The sequence below is a fragment of the Nerophis lumbriciformis genome, linkage group LG03 (genome assembly GCF_033978685.3).
Source record: "Nerophis lumbriciformis linkage group LG03, RoL_Nlum_v2.1, whole genome shotgun sequence".
NCBI classification, from domain to species: Eukaryota; Metazoa; Chordata; class Actinopteri; order Syngnathiformes; family Syngnathidae; genus Nerophis; species Nerophis lumbriciformis.
In genome coordinates this window covers 65,187,349-65,207,711 of record NC_084550.2, presented here as the reverse complement: position 1 = coordinate 65,207,711, position 20,363 = coordinate 65,187,349, and the positions used below count along the sequence as shown (strand labels likewise).

Here is a 20,363-nt window from a genome sequence, read left to right as displayed (position 1 = left end):
ACAAGATAATCACATTGATTTATTTACATTATTTATAATCCAGGGTGTGGAGGGGGGCGCCGGATGTAAGTGTCAAAAAGACAGCCAAAAGAGTTTGATATGAGAATAGATCTAAAGTTAAAATATAGGGTAGAAATGCACCCATTTGCAGGAAATGTAGTCTTGATTTTCAAAATGTTCTTTCAAGGCTTGCATGTCTACATTAAAACATTCTTCTTCATACTGCATTAATATATGCTACTTTTAAACTTTCATGCAGAGAAAGGAAATCACAACTAAAAAAATCACTAATTTTTTCATACGGTGTTGATGTGGAAATTTTTGCCTCGGCATTTTGATGGTGTGGACGTGTGGCACCGAATGGAGATAAGCGTCTCGACAGACGTCACAATATTTGAACAATGATGACGAAAACTGTTTTCTCTGTCATGTCAGTGTGTTGAAAATTGTTATGCGCTTATTGTTTTATTAGATTTTGTGCGTGGCATAGATTTGCTATGTGCAGAGGACGCTTAAACAGTGCGCAATTGCACAGGCGAGCACCTTAGAGGGAGCGTTGCTCGCACGGCTGCGCTAGCATCACAGCTAACGTTAGCCATGCTGCTACCTCTCTGCTCGGGGAGGACATATATACGTATGTGACGTATGACGTGACAGTATGTGACGTATGTCGTGACAGTATGTGACGTGTGTAAGAAGGTGCGCTGCTGTCTGTGAGAGGGAGACACAGGAAAGAGTGAGAAGAGCCTGTCGTGTAATGCCAGCAGCTAAAAGCAACTGCGTGAGAATTCACAGACCTGTGGATGTGTTGAAGGTGTGCTGGAAAAACTGGATCTGGATCGGCATTTTCCCATGCCTTGCTGATATGCAATTTTTGGCAAATATCGGCAGCCGATCCGATCCAAATATCGGATCGGGACATCCCTACTCATGACACTTCAATCAATCAATGTTTACTTATATAGCTCTAAATCACGAGTGTCTCAAAGGGCTGCACAAGCCACAACGACATCCTCGGTTCAGATCCCACATCAGGGCAAGGAAAAACTCAACCCAATGGGACAATGAGAAACCTTGGAGAGGACCGCAGATGTGGGACCGGTGCAATGGACGTCGAGTGGATCTAGCATAATATTGTGAGAGTCCAGTCCATAGTGGATCTAGCATAATAGTGTGAGAGTCCAGTCCATAGTGGATCTAACATAATAGTAAGAGTCCAGTCCATAGTGGGGCCAGTAAGAGACCATCCCGAGCGGAGACAGGTCAGCAGCACAGAGACGTCACCAACCGTAGATATTGTGTGATTGGGCCGGGCACGCTGTTTGTATGGAGGAAAAATGGACGTGACGACAGGTTGTAGATCGATAGATAGATAGTACTTTATTGATTCCTTCAGGAGAGTTCCCTCAGGAAAAGAGGACGCTAAAGGCAGTGCCTATAATGTTGTCCGGGAGAAATTCGGGAGAATGGTTGCCCCGGGAGATTTTCGGGAGGGGCACTGAAATTCAGGAGTCTCCCGGGAATATTGGGAGGTTGAAACCGATACCGATAATTTCCGATATTACATTTTAAAGCATTTATCGGCCGATAATATCGTCAGGCCGATATTATCGGACATCTCTAATTGTTATTGTAAGTAGTGTACTAGGACTTGACCAACACGGCACATACATAATCTGTCCACCAGACCTGACGTAGTATCTGGGCTGACCTGTGAGAAGCAGCGAAGTTGCTGTCAAATAAAAGAAGCAACTCAGCCAGTTGTTGGCTTATCTTGTAATTTCGTGCATCTATCTTAACGATTAGCATGCTCCTGCATGCTTTTACTCGGTGTGTGAAATGCTTCACCTCAGTGGTAATGGCTCTTGAAAATAATACTTAGGATACTAATGAAATTTGTTTTTCTGTCATGGAGGTGATGATTATTAACTTAGGGGAGCGGCGCCACACAGTGTTTGGAGATACACAGTTAGTGACTATCACGCCTGTCAGCCGAGGAACAAAAGATAGTGTCAGCCGGTGGGAATAGACCTTTGTGATCAGCATTAATCGGCAATGACTGATCTCATACTTCTACCGATTTAATCGGCGCATCCCTAATTTTGTGTGACTTTAAGGTACACCAAACATAATTAGAAGTGAACTAATCTAAAGGGGAACATTATCACAATTTCAAAATGGTTAAAACCATTAAAAGTCAGTTCCCAGTGGCTTATTATATTTTTCAAAGTTTTTTTCAAAATTTTACCCATCACGCAATATCCCTAAAAAAAAAAGCTTCAAAGTGCCTGATTTTAACCATCGTTATATACACCCGTCCATTTTCCTGTGACGTCACACAGTGATGCCAACACAAACAAACATGGCGGATAGAACAGCAAGCTATAGCGACATTAGCTCGGAGTCAGACTCGGATTTCAGCGGCTTAAGCGATTCAACAGATTACGCATGTATTGAAACGGATGGTTGTAGTGTGGAGGCAGGTAGCGAAAACGAAATTGAAGAAGAAACTGAAGCTATTGAGCCATATCGGTTTGAACCGTATGCAAGCGAAACCGACAAACGACACGACAGCCAGCGACACGGGAGAAAGCGAGGACGAATTCGGCGATCGCATTCTACCCAATTGGTATGTGTTTGTTTGGCATTAAAGGAAACTAACAACTATGAACTAGGTTTACAGCATATGAAATACATTTGGCAACAACATGCACTTTGAGAGTGCAGACAGCCCAGTTTTCATCAATTAATATATTCTGTAGACATACCCTCATCCGCGCTCTTTTCCTGAAAGCTGATCTGTCCAGTTTTGGAGTTGATGTCAGCGGGCCAGTGAAGCTAGGGTCGATATTCTTCTCCTGATCATCTTCGGTGGTATAAGGGACGGTGTGAGCCAAGACATCCAGGGGGTTTAGCTCGCTCGTCTGCGGGAACAAACTGCCGCCATTGCTTGCCGTGCTACCGAGGTCCTTTGTCCCTGAATTGCTCACACACTCCGGCAGATTCAATGGGGGTCTGGCGGCAGATTTCTTTGACTTTATCGTTGGAAATGCATCTGCTTTGAGTGTCGCAGGATATCCACACATTCTTGCCATCTCTGTCGTAGCATAGCTTTCGTCGGTAAAGTGTGCGGAACAAACGTCCAATTTCTTGCCACTTTCGCATCTTTGGGCCACTGGTGCAACTTGAATCCGTCCCTGTTCGTGTTGTTACACCCTCCGACAACACACTGACGAGGCATGATGTCTCCAAGGTACGGAAAACAGTCGAAAAAACGGAAAATAACAGAGCTGATTTGACTCGGTGTTTGAGAAAATGGCGGATTGCTTCCACGTTGTGACGTCATCGCTCCGAGAGCGAATATTAGAAAGGCGTTTAATTCGCCAAAATTCACCCATTTAGAGTTCGGAAATCGGTTAAAAAAATATATGGTCTTTTTTCTGCAACATCAAGGTATATATTGACGCTTACATAGGTCTGGTGATAATGTTCCCCTTCAAAAGACATGAAGAACTAACTGTGTTTCACTGAGTTTATTTCACTCTCACTTATTTAGCTTTTTTTCACATCATATTCTTGACTCACTTTAACCCTACAGAAGACCTCTATTTTTAGGCTGTTTAATTCTTTAAATATCTGGGTTATGTGTGCTCTTTTTAGCAAAACATAGCAGCCTAACCTCAGATTACTGCACATTCTGCACATTCTTTCCCTGGGAAATCCTTAAGAGGACATCACGAATGTCAACCGTATGGTGGAGCGCTTTTAGATGGTTTAAATTCTTAATGTAGAAGGAACAGTTGAGAGGAAGAAAACAATGGCTGACATGCAAACCTTCCTTTGTCTGTGATAACAGATTAGGTTTTCATAATTTGTTTCAATGCTACAGTTCTTACATGTTCTGGTTTTTAGGAGATAATGGGAAAAAAAAAACCTCAATCAGCAATTTCCGACAGACCATACGGTGTTCTTATCTCTTTGAATATAACAGACAGTAGCTTTTTAAAGGGTTATCTAATTCATATTCATGGACACCAAAATGCTCCCATAAGCACTTTAGCTTCTCTTTGTGTAAAACATTCCACGTTTCGCTCGGAGTAAGATTATGTCGAGTCTTTTCAGTGGACAATGGGAGGCCTATTAAAACATTTTATAGTCACCTAAGCCATTTAGAATGACTAACACACTACATGGATGTGTTAATCAGACCAATCGAGTGAGGTTTATGCCCAGAAGTTGAGTCAAATCGAGCAACAAGATTTGAGAAACTGTTCCAGGATGTTTAGCTCCTCTTGACATGGTCAACTTATTTGGACTGACAGAAATTTAAAAAAAAAAAGAGGCGTATTGTCTATTCAGCAATTTCCTTTTATAATTCTATCGCCGCTGGATGACATGAAAGTGCTGATTAAAATTAATTAAATTGCTGGGGTTTTTCTCTGTTGGCGTTGTTTTTTAAATGTCATTACTTTTTTTTTTAAATTTAGGAAATATATCACTTTTGTATCTCCAAGGGCCATTGATGATCACAATTATTTTTATATTGTAATCACAATTAATTACACAATTATTCATTTAATTTGAAATCATGAGTGAGTATTTATTGTACTACCAAAACTCAACTTTTAATATATATATTTTGTAATGGTTATAAAATAGAAACCCTCCGGGCCTGGGTATCCCTTGAAACGGCAATCCCACATTCCTCATTACATTCTTGCTTATGCTCATCACTCCCTTTCCCATTTAAACTTGAAGGCGCAAACACCATTGTATCCATCCATCCATCCATCTTCTTCCGCTTATCCGAGGTCGGGTTGCGGGGGCAGCAGCCTAAGCAGGGAAGCCCAGACTTCCCTCTCCCCAGCCACTTCGTCCAGCTCCTCCCGGGGGATCCCGAGGCATTCCCAGGCCAGCCGGGAGACATAGTCTTACCAACGTGTCCTGGGTCTTCCCCGTGGCCTCCTACCGGTCGTACGTGCCCTAAACACCTCCCGAGGGAGGCGATCGGGTAGCATCCTGACCAGATGCCCGAACTACCTCATCTGGCTCCTCTCGATGTGGAGGAGCAGCGGCTTTACTTTGAGCTCCCCCCGGATGACAGAGCTTCTCACCCTATCTCAAAGGGAGAGCCCCGCCACCCGGCGGAGGAAACTCATTTCGGCCGCTTGTACCCGTGATCTTGTCCTTTCGGTCATAACCCAAAGCTCATGACCATAGGTGAGGATGGGAACGTAGATCGACCGGTAAATTGAGAGCTTTGCCTTCCGGCTCAGCTCCTTCTTCACCACAACGGATCGATAAAGAGTCCGCATTACTGAAGACGCCGCACCAATCCGCCTGTCGATCTCACGATCCACTCTTCCCTCACTCGTGAACAAGACTCCTAGGTACTTGAACTCCTCCACTTGGGGCAAGATCTCCTCCCCAACCCGGAGATGGCACTCCACCCTTTTCCGGGCGAGAACCATGGACTCGGACTTGGAGGTGCTGATTCTCATCCCAGTCGCTTCACACTCAGCTGCGAACCGATCCAGTGAGAGCTGAAGATCCTGGCCAGATGAAGCCATCAGGACCACATCATCTGCAAAAAGCAGAGACCTAATCCTGCAGCCACCAAACCAGATCCCCTCAACGCCTTGACTGCGCCTAGAAATTCTGTCCATAAAAGTTATGAACAGAATCGGTGACAAAGGGCAGACTTGGCGGAGTCCAACCCTCACTGGAAACGTGTCCGACTTACTGCCGGCAATGCGGACCAAGCTCTGACACTGATCATACAGGGAGCAGACTGCCACAATCAGACAGTCCCCATACTCTCTCACTCCCCACAGGACTTCCCGAGGGACACGGTCGAATGCCTTCTCCAAGTCCACAAAGCACATGTAGACTGGTTGGGCAAACTCCCATGCACCCTCAAGGACCCTGCCGAGAGTATAGAGCTGGTCCACAGTTCCACGACCAGGACGAAAACCACACTGTTCCTCCTGAATCCGAGGTTCGACTATCCGGCGTAGCCTCCTCTCCAGTACACCTGAATAGACCTTACCGGGAAGGCTGAGGAGTGTGATCCCACGATAGTTAGAACACACCCTCCGGTTCCCCTTCTTAAAGAGAGGAACCACCACCCCGGTCTGCCAATCCAGAGGTACCGCCCCCGATGTCCACGCGATGCTGCAGAGTCTTGTCAACCAAGACAGCCCCACAACATCCAGAGCCTTAAGGAACTCCGGGCGAATCTCATCTACCCCCGGGGCCTTGCCACCGAGGAGCTGTTCTATCTATACTTCTGTTAAAATGTAATAATCACTTATTCTTCTGTTGTTTGATACTTTGCATTAGTTTTGGATGATACCACACATTTAGGTATCGATCCGATACCAAGTAGTTACAGGATCATACATTGGTCATATTCAAAGTCCTCATGTGTCCAGGGACGTATTTCCTGAGCTTATAAACATCCATCCATCTATTTTCTACCGCTTGTCTCTTTTGGGGTCGCGGGGGGGTGCTGGAGCCTATCTCAGCTGCATTCGGGCGGAAGTCGGGGTACACCCTGGACAAGTCGCCACCTCATCGCAGGGCCAGTTTATAAACATATGGATTTAAAAAAATGTATAAAAAGTATCGATGTAATCATAGTATCCACTAGATACGCTTTTGTACTTGGTATCATTACAGTGGATGTTAGGTGTAGAGCCACCCATGGCATTTGTTTACATTGTGACGCCGGTGAGCTACGGTATGTAGTGAAGCATGTTTAGCTATTCCTCATCCTGCAGGGATGATACTTGTAAGAAACTTACTTTATTTGTCGCCATGGAGGCGAGGATTAGTGATTTAGAAGTAGCTAAAACACTGCCGACTGCGGATGGACGTTATCTGCTAGCTCGCTAGCCAAAGCACCCCTTCCTGAGGGTGGTTACAGTGTTATAACTTAACCTCTATCTTTAGTTTTTAGGCCAAAATGCGTCTATTCTCCCATTTCTGTCTACACACCTTGTCTGCTTGTAAGTACTCCGTGTGTGTGCGCTGCCGAGCATGCTCCTCTGCTCGTAAAACCAGCAATGTCACGACGTGCCGTCATGCCCTGGAACCGACACTTTTCAGAGTATAGTACCGTTTTTGATTCCTTAGTACCGCAATACTATACTACGATACTATACTAGTACCGGTACACCGTACAACCCCAGTAAGCCTAAGGTCTGTGTTGAATAAATAATAATCTTTGTGATGAGCACATACTTTCATATCATTTGACAAGATTGTAAAGTTGGTTAGATATAATTATTGAATACCAATAAGATCAAGAGTAAGATTACTAATTCAGTGTTAATATTTTGAGGGGGCCCCGAGGTAAAAAATAACCACTTTTCTACACCAAAATTCATCTAATTATTATTCTTCCGTAGCTGTAACTCCCACATCGTTTATCAAATTGATCCTATTCAAACGTCAAAACGCGCAATCAGGACGAGACGAGAGTAGACAGCGTAGATGTTCAGCTCAGTGGTTAACGCGCTTGTCAAAGGTTGCAGGTTCAAATGCCCGTTGGATTAAAAATATGGATTGAACCAGGTGGGTCTAATTCATATTTCAGGCTTACCGTGCTTTTTTTTTTTTAAAGCAAAGTTAGAACCATATAGTTAAAATTAATTCCAACCATTTCACAGTCACAGTTTCCACCATTCATTCTACATTTCAGTCCAGCTTCAACTCTTCAATCAATCAATCAATGTTTATTTATATAACCCTAAATCACAAGTGTCTCAAAGGGCTGCACAAGCCACAACAACATCCTCGGTACAGAGCCCACATAAGGGCAAGGAAAATCTCACCCCAGTGGGACGTCGGTGTGAATGACTGAGAAACCCTGGAGAGGACCGCATTCTGTCTCTCGGGGAGACCGAATGCAATGGATGTCGAGTGGGTCTGACATAATATTGTGAGAGTCCAGTCCATAGTGGATCCAACATAATAGTAAGAGTCCAGTCCATGGTGGGGTCAGCAGGAAACCATCCCGAGCGAAGACGGGTCAGCAGCGCAGAGATGTCCCCAACCGATGCGCTCTTACAAGCTTTACCATTGGCCTGTGGAGAACTGGGACAACAGAGATCCTTACCAGGAGGACTTTGAGTTGAATGCGCAGACGCGGTACCGTGAGTATGCATGCAGCTGCGGCTTCCAAACATTTGATCGCTTGCCCGTACGTGCGTGCCGCTATGTGCATGTCACGTACGTAACTTTCAGACTTTGGAGGAAATATATGTACTGTATGAACTTTGGGGAGGTGAACAGTACTTTGGGCTGTGGGATTGAGTTTGTTGTGCAGGTGTTTGAGTTGTATTGGCGGGTTATATGGACGGGAGGGGGGAGGTTAATTTGTGGCATATTAAATATAAGCCTGGTTGTGTTGTGGCTAATAGAGTACCGTATTTTCCGCACCATAAGCCGCCCTGGGTTATAAGCCGCGCCTTCAATGAACGGCATATTTCAAAACTTTGTCCACCTATAAGCCGCCCCGTGTTATAAGCCGCATCTAACTGCGCTAAAGGGAATGTCAAAAAAACAGTCAGATAGGTCAGTCAAACTTTAATAATATATTAAAAACCAGCGTTCTAACAACTCTGTTCACTCCCAAAATGTACGGTAATGTGCAAATGTGCAATCACAAACATAGTAAAATTCAAAATAGTGCAGAGCAATAGCAATGTCACAACACACAAAATAAACATAACGCTCCCTATCTGAAGTTATTCTTCATTCATAAATCCCTCGAATTCTTCTCCTTCGGTGTCCGAATTAAAAAGTTGGGCGAATACGGGATCCAAAATGGCCGGCTCCGTCTCGTCGCAGTTCTGTGAATCCTGCCTTCCGGAAAGCTCGGACCACAGTTGTGACCGAAATATCCGCCCAGGCATTTACGATCCACTGGCAGATGTTGGCGTATGTCGTCCGGCGCTGTCTCCCTGTCTTAGTGAAGGTGTGTTCGCCTTCGGTCATCCATTGTTCCCACGCCGTTCGCAGTCATGCTTTAAATTCCCTGTTGACACCAATATCGAGCGGTTGGAGTTCTTTGGTTAAATATTGCCTTAAGTTTAAATTCTGCGTTATACGCGTGTCGCTTAGTAGGAGCCATTTTGTGGTCTTTACAGATGTAAACACACAAATGAAATGAAACGCAATATCCGGGGGCTTCTTCTTCTATGGGGGCGGGTGGTTGCTTACAGTAGAAGAAGAAGCACTTCCTCTTCTATGGGGGCGGGTGCTTACCTTGGCGGTTGCTTACCATAGAAGAAGAAGCGCTTCCTCTTCTACGGGGAAAAAAGATGGCGGCTGTTTACCGTAGTTGCGAGACCGAAACTTTATGAAAATAAATATTTATATTAATCCATATATAAGGCGCACCGGGTTATAAGCCGCACTGTCAGCTTTTGTGAAAATTTGTGGTTTTTAGGTGCGGCTAATAGTGCGGAAAATACGGTATATATATGTCTTGTGTTTATTTACTGTTTTAGTCATTCCCAGCTGAATATCAGGTCCCACCCGCCTCTCACAGCATCTTCCCTATCTGAATCGCTCCCACTGCCCTCTAGTCCTTCACTCTCATTTTCCTCATCCACAAATCTTTCATCCTCGCTCAAATTAATGGGGAAATCGTCGCTTTCTCGGTCCGAATCGCTCTCGCTGCTGGTGGCCATGATTGTAAACAATGTGCAGATGTGAGGAGCTCCACAACCTGTGACGTCACGCTACTCGTCTGCTACTTCCGGTACAGGCAAGGCTTTTTTATCAGCGACCAAAAGTTGCGAACTTTATCGTTGATGTTCTCTACTAAATCCTTTCAGCAAAAATATGGCAATATCGCGAAATGATCAAGTATGACACACAGAATGGACCTGCTATCCCCGTTTGAATAAGAAAATCACATTTCAGTAGGCCTTTAAAGTCAACCAAATCCTTCAATTTTAGTGCTTTTTAATTTAATGAAAGGCTTGTATGTGCCCTGTAAGCCACTTTATTCACAATGCAGATCACTCTATTTTGAATGATACTAATTGGATTAAGATTGGTTTTATAAGTGTTTCCCCCACTTCTAGGCCATAGGTCACATAAGGGAGAACCAGGGAACAGTATAAAATATACAGGTGTTCTTCATTTAAGAGACTTGAGATATTATTGCAAGAGATTTACACAGCTTTGCCTTGATATAGTTGATATGGGCCTTCCAACTTAGCTTATTTTGTAATGTTATTGCATTCACTCTTTCTATCTCAGCATCATGTATTTTGAAATGTCTACATACACTCTTTTTAAACTTCATTGCCAACAGCAGTCCTCAGTTCCAACACATTTTAACTTGGCGCCTGCCGCAACAAAGTACTTTCTCCACCAATATCCACAGATCTCGGTCATGGCGAACAAGTTGCATTCATGAATCTCTGAATTCTGAACTTCAATATTACAACACAACCATGTTGTTTTTGCATCATCTCTGTGTTCTGTATCTCTGCTGGTTTTAGACTTAGACTTCCTTTTATTGTCATTCAAATTAGAACTTTACAGTACAGATAGGAACTAAATTGTGTTGCATTAGCTCGTTGTAGTGCAGGATGAAAGAGCAATAAGGTGTTTTGCTGTAATGATTAACACAAATTATCGTTTAATTGAATTTAAATTGCTAGTCTGTTTAAAATCCCATAAAAGACATTGTTTTAAAATTGGATTTCTATTTTTAAATACAGGTTTGGGTGCCGCATAAAGCAACCAGCTGTGTTTCAAAAGTACCAGTTTGGCACTGGTATCGGTTAAAATGTAAACGATACCCATCCCTAGTGTTCTGCACATTTAATCTTGAAAAATACCACTAATGGGACTTTTTCCAAAACAAACTCGTTACTATGGCAGCTACCTGTTTATGATGGAAAATGGGTTTTCAGTCTTAGCTTGAAAGGAACTGCCGTTGTGTTACAAGACTCTTACCCTGGCTTTGATTTAGCCTGACTCACACCCAACACTCGCTAATGCATTGGAAACATAAACAAACAGAGATGCTATTGTGTGTCCTGTGTGTGCTAGCAGTGATGCATTACTGTACATTGGATGAAGCATTTTTGTATCAACAATAAAATTGAATATAGTAGTAGTTGTCAGAAGGACATTTGGTTTAGGATTACTATAGAAAGTATGAAGGTCAGCCACATCTAAAAGGAAAACTGCATTTTGGGGGGAATTTTCCCGATCATCCACAATCCCCATGTAAGACGAGAACAGATACTGTATGTCTTTCTCTTTTCTGTGTTATGAATTGTGAAAAACTGTTAGCACAACGTGGCTGACAGTGCCGGCAAATGGGATTAATCTATTTTGCCTATAAAGTGCTGTAAAAAAAAAACTTCCAGCAACATTTTACACACATGTTTGTATGTATGAATGGATGGATGGTAAGTATCGATGTATGTATCTGTTTAAGTCGTTTACTAGCGGTCCCACTGACAGACACTTCACAGGAGCCAAGTGTGCTGTTTTTAACAAAGTTTTAATGCACATAGGTTTTTATCAAAGTCTTTCTTCTGCAGAACGTGACCTTTCAGTCACGTCCGTATCCTCTCTCCCCTCCTGCTCCCGGCCGCTTACTGTTAAAGGGGAACATTATCACAATTTCAGAAGGGTTAAAACCATTAAAAATCAGTTCCCAGTGTCTTATTTTATTTTTCGAAGTTTTTTTCAAAGTTTTACCCATCACGCAATATCCCTAAAAAAAGCTTCAAAGTGCCTGATTTTAACCATCGTTATATACACCCGTCCATTTTCCTGTGATGCCAATACAAACAAACATGGCGGATAGAACAGCAAGTTATAGCGACATTAGCTCGGATTTAGACTCGGATTTCAGCGGCTTAAGCGATTCAACAGATTACGCATGTATTGAAACGGATAGTTGTAGTGTGGAGGCAGGTAGCGAAAACGAAATTGAATCAGAAACTGAAGCTATTGAGCCATATCGGTTTGAACCGTATGCAAGCGAAACCGACGAAAACGACATGACAGCCAGCGACACGGGAGAAAGCGAGGACGAATTCGGCGATCGCCTTCTAACCAACGATTGGTATGTGTTTGTTTGGCATTAAAGGAAACTAACAACTATGAACTAGGTTTACAGCATATGAAATACATTTGGCAACAACATGCACTTTGAGAGTGCAGACAGCCCATTTCAGGCGCGCTAAGAACATATATTTTTCCACGATTTCAGCACTCAGGTTAACCATACCTAAATAGACACAAAATACTGCATTACACAAGACTACCCGAATGTACTCGAACGATTGAAAAAAATAAATGTTTTTAAGCTAAATTATTGGTAAACACAGTTTATGTATAATAATTTACGTAAAACCGCAAGTAATGAATAAAGTTTTCATCAATTAATATATTCTGTAGACATACCCTCATCCGCTCTCTTTTCCTGAAAGCTGATTTGTCCAGTTTTGGAGTTGATGTCAGCATCTGCTTTGAGTGTCGCAGGATATCCACACATTCTTGCCATCTCTGTCGTAGCATAGCTTTCGTTGGTAAAGTGTGTGGAACAAACGACTGACCATTTTGTCGGCTTTCCCTACAGCCTCGTATTTTGAACAAATTTCGTCCAATTTCTTGCCACTTTTGCATCTTTGGGCCACTGGTGCAACTTGAATCCGTCCCTGTTCGTGTTGTTACACCCTCCGACAACACACCGACGAAAGTGAGAAAATGGCGGATTGCGACGTCATCGCTCCGAGAGCGAATATTAGAAAGGCGTATAATTCGCCAAAATTCACCCATTTAGAGTTCGGAAATCGGTTAAAAAAATATATGGTCTTTTTTCTGCAACATCAAAGTATATATTGGCACTTACATAGGTCTGGTGATAATGTTCCCCTTTAAAGACAACAGATGATTAGATTACCACGTACCACCTGTGAAATCTAATCACCTGCCAGCTGTGTCTCGGCGTCAGCACTGCCACGCCCCCGTCTGATGGTGCTCTGTCCTCAGCACCATGGACAGAGGCGGTAACCTTTGCTCCTGCAGGCAGCGCTGGCAACATCTCCCTCCACAGTATCGATGTATGTATCGTATTTACCGGACTATAAGGCGTACTTAAAATATTTTTTCTCTCAAAACTCCACAGTGCGCCTTATAACCCGGTGCGCCTAGAAGCAATTTTTTTGGTACATGGTGTAATAAGTATGACCATTAGATGGCAGTCAAACATAAGAGATATGTGTAGACTGCACTTTGATGGCAATATGACTCAAGTAAACGACACCAACATTTTATATGTTCCATTGAAAATATAGAACATTACAGACGGCGCTCAAAAATCTATCAACATTTTTTAGTACGACTTTGGTAAGCTATGGAGCCGCACCGCTTGATGGATTGTCGGCGCATTAAACATAGGAGTATTATTATGGTGTGTGTATAAGGTAAGACATATTATCTGGCGTTTTGTTTGGCAATATTATGTAAAAGCAACTTTTCTTACCTTCTGGTACCTGCTGATCTGTATTTGGGATCTGCATAAATCATGAAGAATTGTGCGTTTCCGCCCTTGTAGTCCGTGGCGACATCATAGTCGATAAGCTTCTTCTTTTTCTCTTCTTGTTATGGGACATTCATCCTCCGCTGTTGCCATTTCTAATATAAAGTAGTGTAAAATTCTTTCTTATATCTGTCAGTAAACTCGCCATGAAAGCGCTAAAACATACCGGTGTAGTGAGTTTACATTATTCACCCAAGGATCTTTAGTTATTAGAGAGTTGCGGTTGGACGGTTTTTCACGGGACACATTTTGTTGTTAAAATGATTAAAATCTGATCTTTTGGCATCAGATTCAGGCCACATCAGGAGGTCATCCTGAATCTGATCTTTTCAAATGTGACTTCAGTCTAAAGACAATGTGACCTGAATGCATACTTGCCAACCCTCCCGGATTTTCCGGGAGACTCCCGAAATTCAGCGACTCTCCCGAAAACCTCCCGGGACAAATTTTCTCCCGAAAATCTCCCAAAATTCAGACGGAGCTGGAAGCCACGCCCCCTTCAGCTCCATGCGGACCTGAGTGACGTGTCAACAGCCTGTATTCACGTCCGCTTTCCCACAATATAAACAGCGTGCCTGCCCAAACACGTTATAACTGTAGAATGATCGAGGGCGAGTTCTTGGTTTCTTATGTGGGTTTATTGTTAGGCAGTTTCATTAACGTCCTCCCAGCGCGCTAACAACACACAACAACAGCAGTCATGTTTTATTCTACCGTAAAGCAGTTTGTCTGCCGTAAACAGCAATGTTGTTGTAATATATTGAGTTGGAGGCAATAACCAGGCGAGGTGATGAAGTACGTCTCTTTACTGTAGACTTCAGAACAGACTCACACACTTGACGTCAGGTGTTTGGTTGGCCAACCAAAAAGTAACCCCAGTACGCTATAGCCAACATTCACCAGGAGATGGCAACAGACAAACATAGAACACTGTATTACATTCCTCCCCTTTTAGAAATGTAGAAGTTACTCAAAATGAATAAACAACCCAACCAAAAAATGCAGCAGCTCAATTAAAAAACTGTACTTAAGCCACATTCTTTTTTTTTTTTTTAGTACTGAACTCTTAACCCTCATTTGTAAACAATAACATGCTTATTATACAAACAGTATTTGTACACCTTTAGCACAGATTTTTATACTGTCTTCAGAGATTCTGTTTTTTTGGTGGTACTCGAAACCTTTCTGGGTACCTGCGAAAGGGTGTTCAGCATGGTTAGAAAAATAGTGACAGAGAATAGAACAAGGATGGACAATTCAACCCTTAACTCAACAATGAGTAGATGAGTGTTATGTGTGTGTGTATGTGTAAATAAATGAACACTGAAATTCAAGTATTTCTTTTATTTATATATATATATATATATATATATATATATATATATATATATTATATATATGTATTTATATATATATAAATAATAAAATAAATATATATATATATATATAGCTAGAATTCACTGAAAGTCAAGTATTTCTTATATATATATATATATATATATATATATATATATATATATATATATGAAATACTTTACTTGGTGAATTCTAGCTGTAAATATACTCCTCCCCTCTTAGCCACGCCCCCCCCACCCCCACCTCCCGAAATCAGAGGTCTCAAGGTTGGCAAGTATGCCTGAATGTGATGTTTTGGTCATCTTTCGAGCTACGTCACTGGTGTGCGGCGGAAATAGAATAGAATAGAATAGAAAGTACTGTATTGATTCCTGGGGGAAATTCAGCAATAGGTAAGACACAGTCACTAGCAGATATTTAATCACAACTTCCGGTTCCGTTTTCTATTAAAGACGACCAAGTTTTCTGTGCATCACTTGTCAATAGTGCACAAATAAGTGTCTGTATGTAATATATGAATATATATTTTGATTCTGAAGAAATAGCGATGGTTGAAAGACCGGAATTGACGCTGTGGTGCATTTGTTTACATGTGAGTTGAAAAATAAAGCTCCCGTAGATCCACGCTGGTGTCCGTGTCTCCTCTACCTAACAGCCATAAAAAGATTAAAACTAGAGATGTCCTCATGCTCTCTCAGGGAGAGCATGTCCCAAATTCCAAGCTGCTGTTTTGAGGCTTGTTAAAAAAAAATAATGCACTTTGTGACTTCAATAATAAATATGGCAGTGCCATGTTGGCATTTTTTTTCCATAACTTGAGTTGATTTATTTTGGAAAACCTTGTTACATTGTTTAATGCATCCAGCGGGGGCATCACAACAAATTTAGGCATAATAATGTGTTAATTCCACGACTGTCTGTATCGGTTGGTATCGGTAATTAAGAGTTGGACAATATCGGCAAAAAAGCCATTATCGGACATTTCTAGTGCCTTTATTCATCCAGTTGCTCTTTTCAGTTGGTCTTTCTGTCCTAATGTAACTTTACACTGCTTTATGCTGGTCCATTTTCTGTAAAACCTGTAAAAAAAATAAATAAAAAAAACAGCCGGAGGGGATGTAGGACCTTTTCACTCTGCACAGTGCTTATGAAAGCAAGTCGGCCCTATTTGTTCTTTTCCTCCAGGACAGTGAATGAATGGTGCGTAGCATCCTCTATTGGCTCACTTAGCCTCTGGTCACTGAGCTTGTCTCTGCTTTGCTTTTGTGGCATTCCAAGTACCCATGGCGTCTTCTCGGATGGTTAAACAGAATTTTAATCCGTAAGGTTTTTTATTCGGTGTCTTGGACACATGATCGTGTGGCTTATTTAGATGAGATAACTACATATGAGCAGCTCCTTCTCTTGCCTTGTCTGAACCTAGTTTACATCTTGCATTTCTACCACTACCAGTTACAGGCTGTGCTCAAACATGGTTTTGCCCATTGTCTTCTCTCTTCTTATTTTGGTTAAAGCCTTACCCCCAGTGTACGTTCGTCCATGCATCCACAGCCAGTGTGTATAGGGCAGGGGTCGGCAACCTTTACCAGTCAAAGAGCCATTTTGACCAGTTTCACAAATTATAGAAGACAATGGGAGCCGCAAATATTTTTTGAAATTTTAAATGAAATAACACTGCATACAAAGTTTTTTTTTTGCTTTGTGCTATGTATTAACCAGGGGTCTCAGACACGCTGCCCACATCTTTATGTGGAATTTGAAAGCTGGTGCGGCACGCGGGTTTTAAGTGAATGGCGCTTGTCAGCGTCATGCGTGCCGTGATGGTACAGCATATAGCACCCATTACAGCCAGCGTGCTTGAACAGCCACACATTGTATGGGGCTTCCGCTTGCTCACGTAGGTGACATACTTGCTCAACAACCACACAGGTCACACTGACGGTGGCGGTATAAAAAAAACAAACTTTAACACTCTTACTAATAATGCGCCACACTGTGAACCCACACCAAACAAGAATGACAAACAAATTTCGGGAGAACATCTGCACCATAACACAACATAAACACAACAGGACAAATACCCAGAATCCCATGCAGCCCTAACTCTTCCGGGATACATTATACACCCCCCCCCCCCCCCCCCGCCCCCGCTACCAAACCCCGCCCACCTCAACCGACGCACATAGAAGGCGGGGGGGTTGATGTGTGAGGGAGCAGGGTTGGGGCGGGGTTTGGTGATAGCAGGGGTGTATAATGTAGCCCGAAAGAGTCAGGGCTGCATGGGATTCTGGGTGTTTGTTCTGTTGTGTTTATGTTGTGTTAAGGTGCAGATGTTCTCCCGAAATGTGTTTGTCATTCTTGTTTGGTTTTGGTTCAAAGTGTGGCGCATTATTAGTAAGAGTGTTAAAGTTGTTTTATATGACTACCGTCAGTGTAACCTGTGTGGCTGTTGAGCAAGTATGCCTTGCTGTCGCGAACGTGTGCAAGCAGAAAATGTATATTGAATACTAAGCGTTAGGCTGGCACGCTGTTAATACAGATTGTAGAGGGCGCCAAATGTTGTACCATCATGGCACGCCTTTATTAAAGCCGTAAGGGTGTAAATCGGTGAATATTAATCCCGTGAGTTTTCTGCGAGAGGCTCTGAAATCCGGAAGTCTCACGGGAAAATTGGGGGGTTCCAGCAAGTAAGCTGCTGAGCCGCATCAGAGTGTTCAAAGAGCCGCATGCGGCTCCGGAGCCGCGTGTTGCCGACTCCTGGTATAGGGAGTTATATTTTCAAACAATATATACCGCAAGCACATGGTTTGAAGCTGGAAGATTGGTGTTTTTTTTCACCCTTGTTTGTTTACATGAGCTCTTCATGCTCCCCACTGCCCTGTACGATGAAAGATGGATGGAGACTATTCAAAAAAGATGAAGCTGCTACTTACCTATCCATAAGAAATCACAAGTACCATGTCGCTCAATAATTTCCCCGCCATTCAAATATCTGCATGCGGCAATGCCATTTTAGCTGAAATGTTTATTCTAAGTAATTACATGCAATTTCTAAGATCAAACATCCGTGCAAAAGTCCAAAATAGGATGCGTACATACATGCATTTGTAAATATTTACATACTATCAACATGGGAGTCAAACACAACCCAGTTGACTAACATATGCTCCGGATGTCAGTGATTAGCATGAGTGTTGCGTTTCAAAAGCAGCGCGCCGACCAAGCTTAAGCTCATCAACACCCGTGTGGCTTAGTGTTCAGGTGCACTGAATGTTGAACAGTTTTAGAAATGGGAAAATAGGACACAGGAAATGTGTTTTTTTATGGTGATTAAACTGCTGAGCATTAGGATTTTTACAGTAGATTTAAAGGCCTACTGAAATGCGATTTTCTTATTTAAACGGGGATAGCAGGTCCATTCTATGTGTCATACTTGATCATTTCGCGATATTGCCATATTTTTGCTGAAACTATTTAGTAGAGAACATCGACGATAAAGTTCGCAACTTTTGGTCGCTGATAAAAAAGCCTTGCCTGTACCGGAAGTAGCAGACGAGTAGCGTGACGTCACAGGTTGTGGAGCTCCTCACATCCGCACATTGTTTACAATCATGGCCACCAGCAGCGAGAGCGATTCGGAGCGAGAAAGCGACGATTTCCCCATTAATTTGAGCGAGGATGAAAGATTCGTGGATGAGGAAAGTGAGAGTGAAGGACTAGAGGGCAGTGGGAGCGATTCGGATAGGGAAGATGCTGTGAGAGGCGGGTGGGACCTGATATTCAGCTGGGAATGACTAAAACAGTAAATAAACACAAGACATATATATACTCTATTAGCCACAACACAACCAGGCTTATATTTAATATGCCACAAATTAATCCCGCATAACAAACACCGTCCATATAACCCGCCAATACAACTCAAACACCTGCACAACACACTCAATCCCACAGCCCAAAGTACCGTTCACCTCCCCAAAGTTCATACAGCACATATATTTCCCCAAAGTTACGTACATGACATGCACATAGCGGCATGCACGTACGGGCAAGCGATCAAATGTTTGGAAGCCGCAGCTGCATGCGTACTCACGGTACCGCGTCTGCGCATCCAACTCAAAGTCCTCCTGGTAAGAGTCTCTGTTGTCCCAGTTCTCCACAGGCCAATGGTGAAGCTTGACTGTCATCTTTCGGGAATGTAAACAATGAAACACCGGCTGTGTTATCCGGCGCAACAGTCAAGGGGTGCATTCTACGGCGGGGGTGCGTTATCCGGCACAACACCTGCCGCAATACACCGCTTCCCACCTACAGCTTTCTTCTTTGCTGTCTCCATTGTTCATCGAACAAATTGCAAAAGATTCACCAACACAGATGTCCAGAATACTGTGGAATTTTGCGATGAAAACCAGACGACTTAATAGCTGGCCACCATGCTGTCCCATAATGTCCTCTGACGTCACGCGCAGGCGTCATCATACCGAGACGTTTTCAGCAGGATATTTTGCGCGAAATTTAAAATTGCACTTTAGTAAACTAACCCGGCCGTATTGGCATGTGTTGCAATGTTCAGATTTCATCATTGATATATAAACTATCAGACTGCGTGGTCGGTAGTAGTGGGTTTCAGTAGGCCTTTAACAGATATTAAACAAGCCTGCCAATTTACGAATAAGCAATAGATTGCATCCCACATAGATTCGGTTTTCTTCTGTTTGATTCGATTACACAGACATAAAAATCAGGCAAAGTTTTTGCAGTTTCCAAAATACCAACATCAATCAACCTTCCAATTTTTGCCATTTCATTAACATCATCAACAAAGAATGCACAGTGTGATTTTCAGGAGTTTAACATTTTATTGCCAAAAAGAGAGACTTAGACTTCCTTTTATTGTCATTCAAATTTGAACTTTACAGTACAGATAAGAACGAAAAATTAGAGATGATTACTGTAACAATGGAAAATAGCCTGTATAATCGGGTGATGCTTGGAGGGCTACATGGAAGTCGCCACCACCATCCATTTCCAGTTTTCAATAAACAGTATTTAGAGATGTCGCAAGTAGAATACATTTTTCCTTTTTAGAAATTGCCCAACATTTACAGACTTCTAACCTCTAAACAGTTTTTAGGTGTGTTTGTAGTTTAGAGTTGTCATTTTAGTTTGAAACGACTTTAAGTCTACCTTCCGGAATCCTGTCCACATTTGTGGTTTGTCCCCTCCATAATTAACATAACCTCAGCCAACCACATCCTCAGACTGTTGTCAGAGAACTCCATAAAGGTGAGCCACGTGAATAAAACCGCCCACAACATTTTTATGTCTGTGTAATCGAATCAAAGTTTTTGCAGTTTTCAAAATACCAACATCAACCTACCAATTTTAGCCATTTCATTATGACATTATCAACAAAGAA

At 42.5% G+C, this 20,363-nt stretch overlaps 1 protein-coding gene across 3 annotated transcripts in view; it reads left to right on the top strand.

The window, feature by feature from the left end:
- Nucleotides 1-20,363, top strand: part of st3gal3b (ST3 beta-galactoside alpha-2,3-sialyltransferase 3b) — a 223,481-nt gene that overhangs the window by 146,964 nt on the left and 56,154 nt on the right. The window lies entirely within an intron of this gene.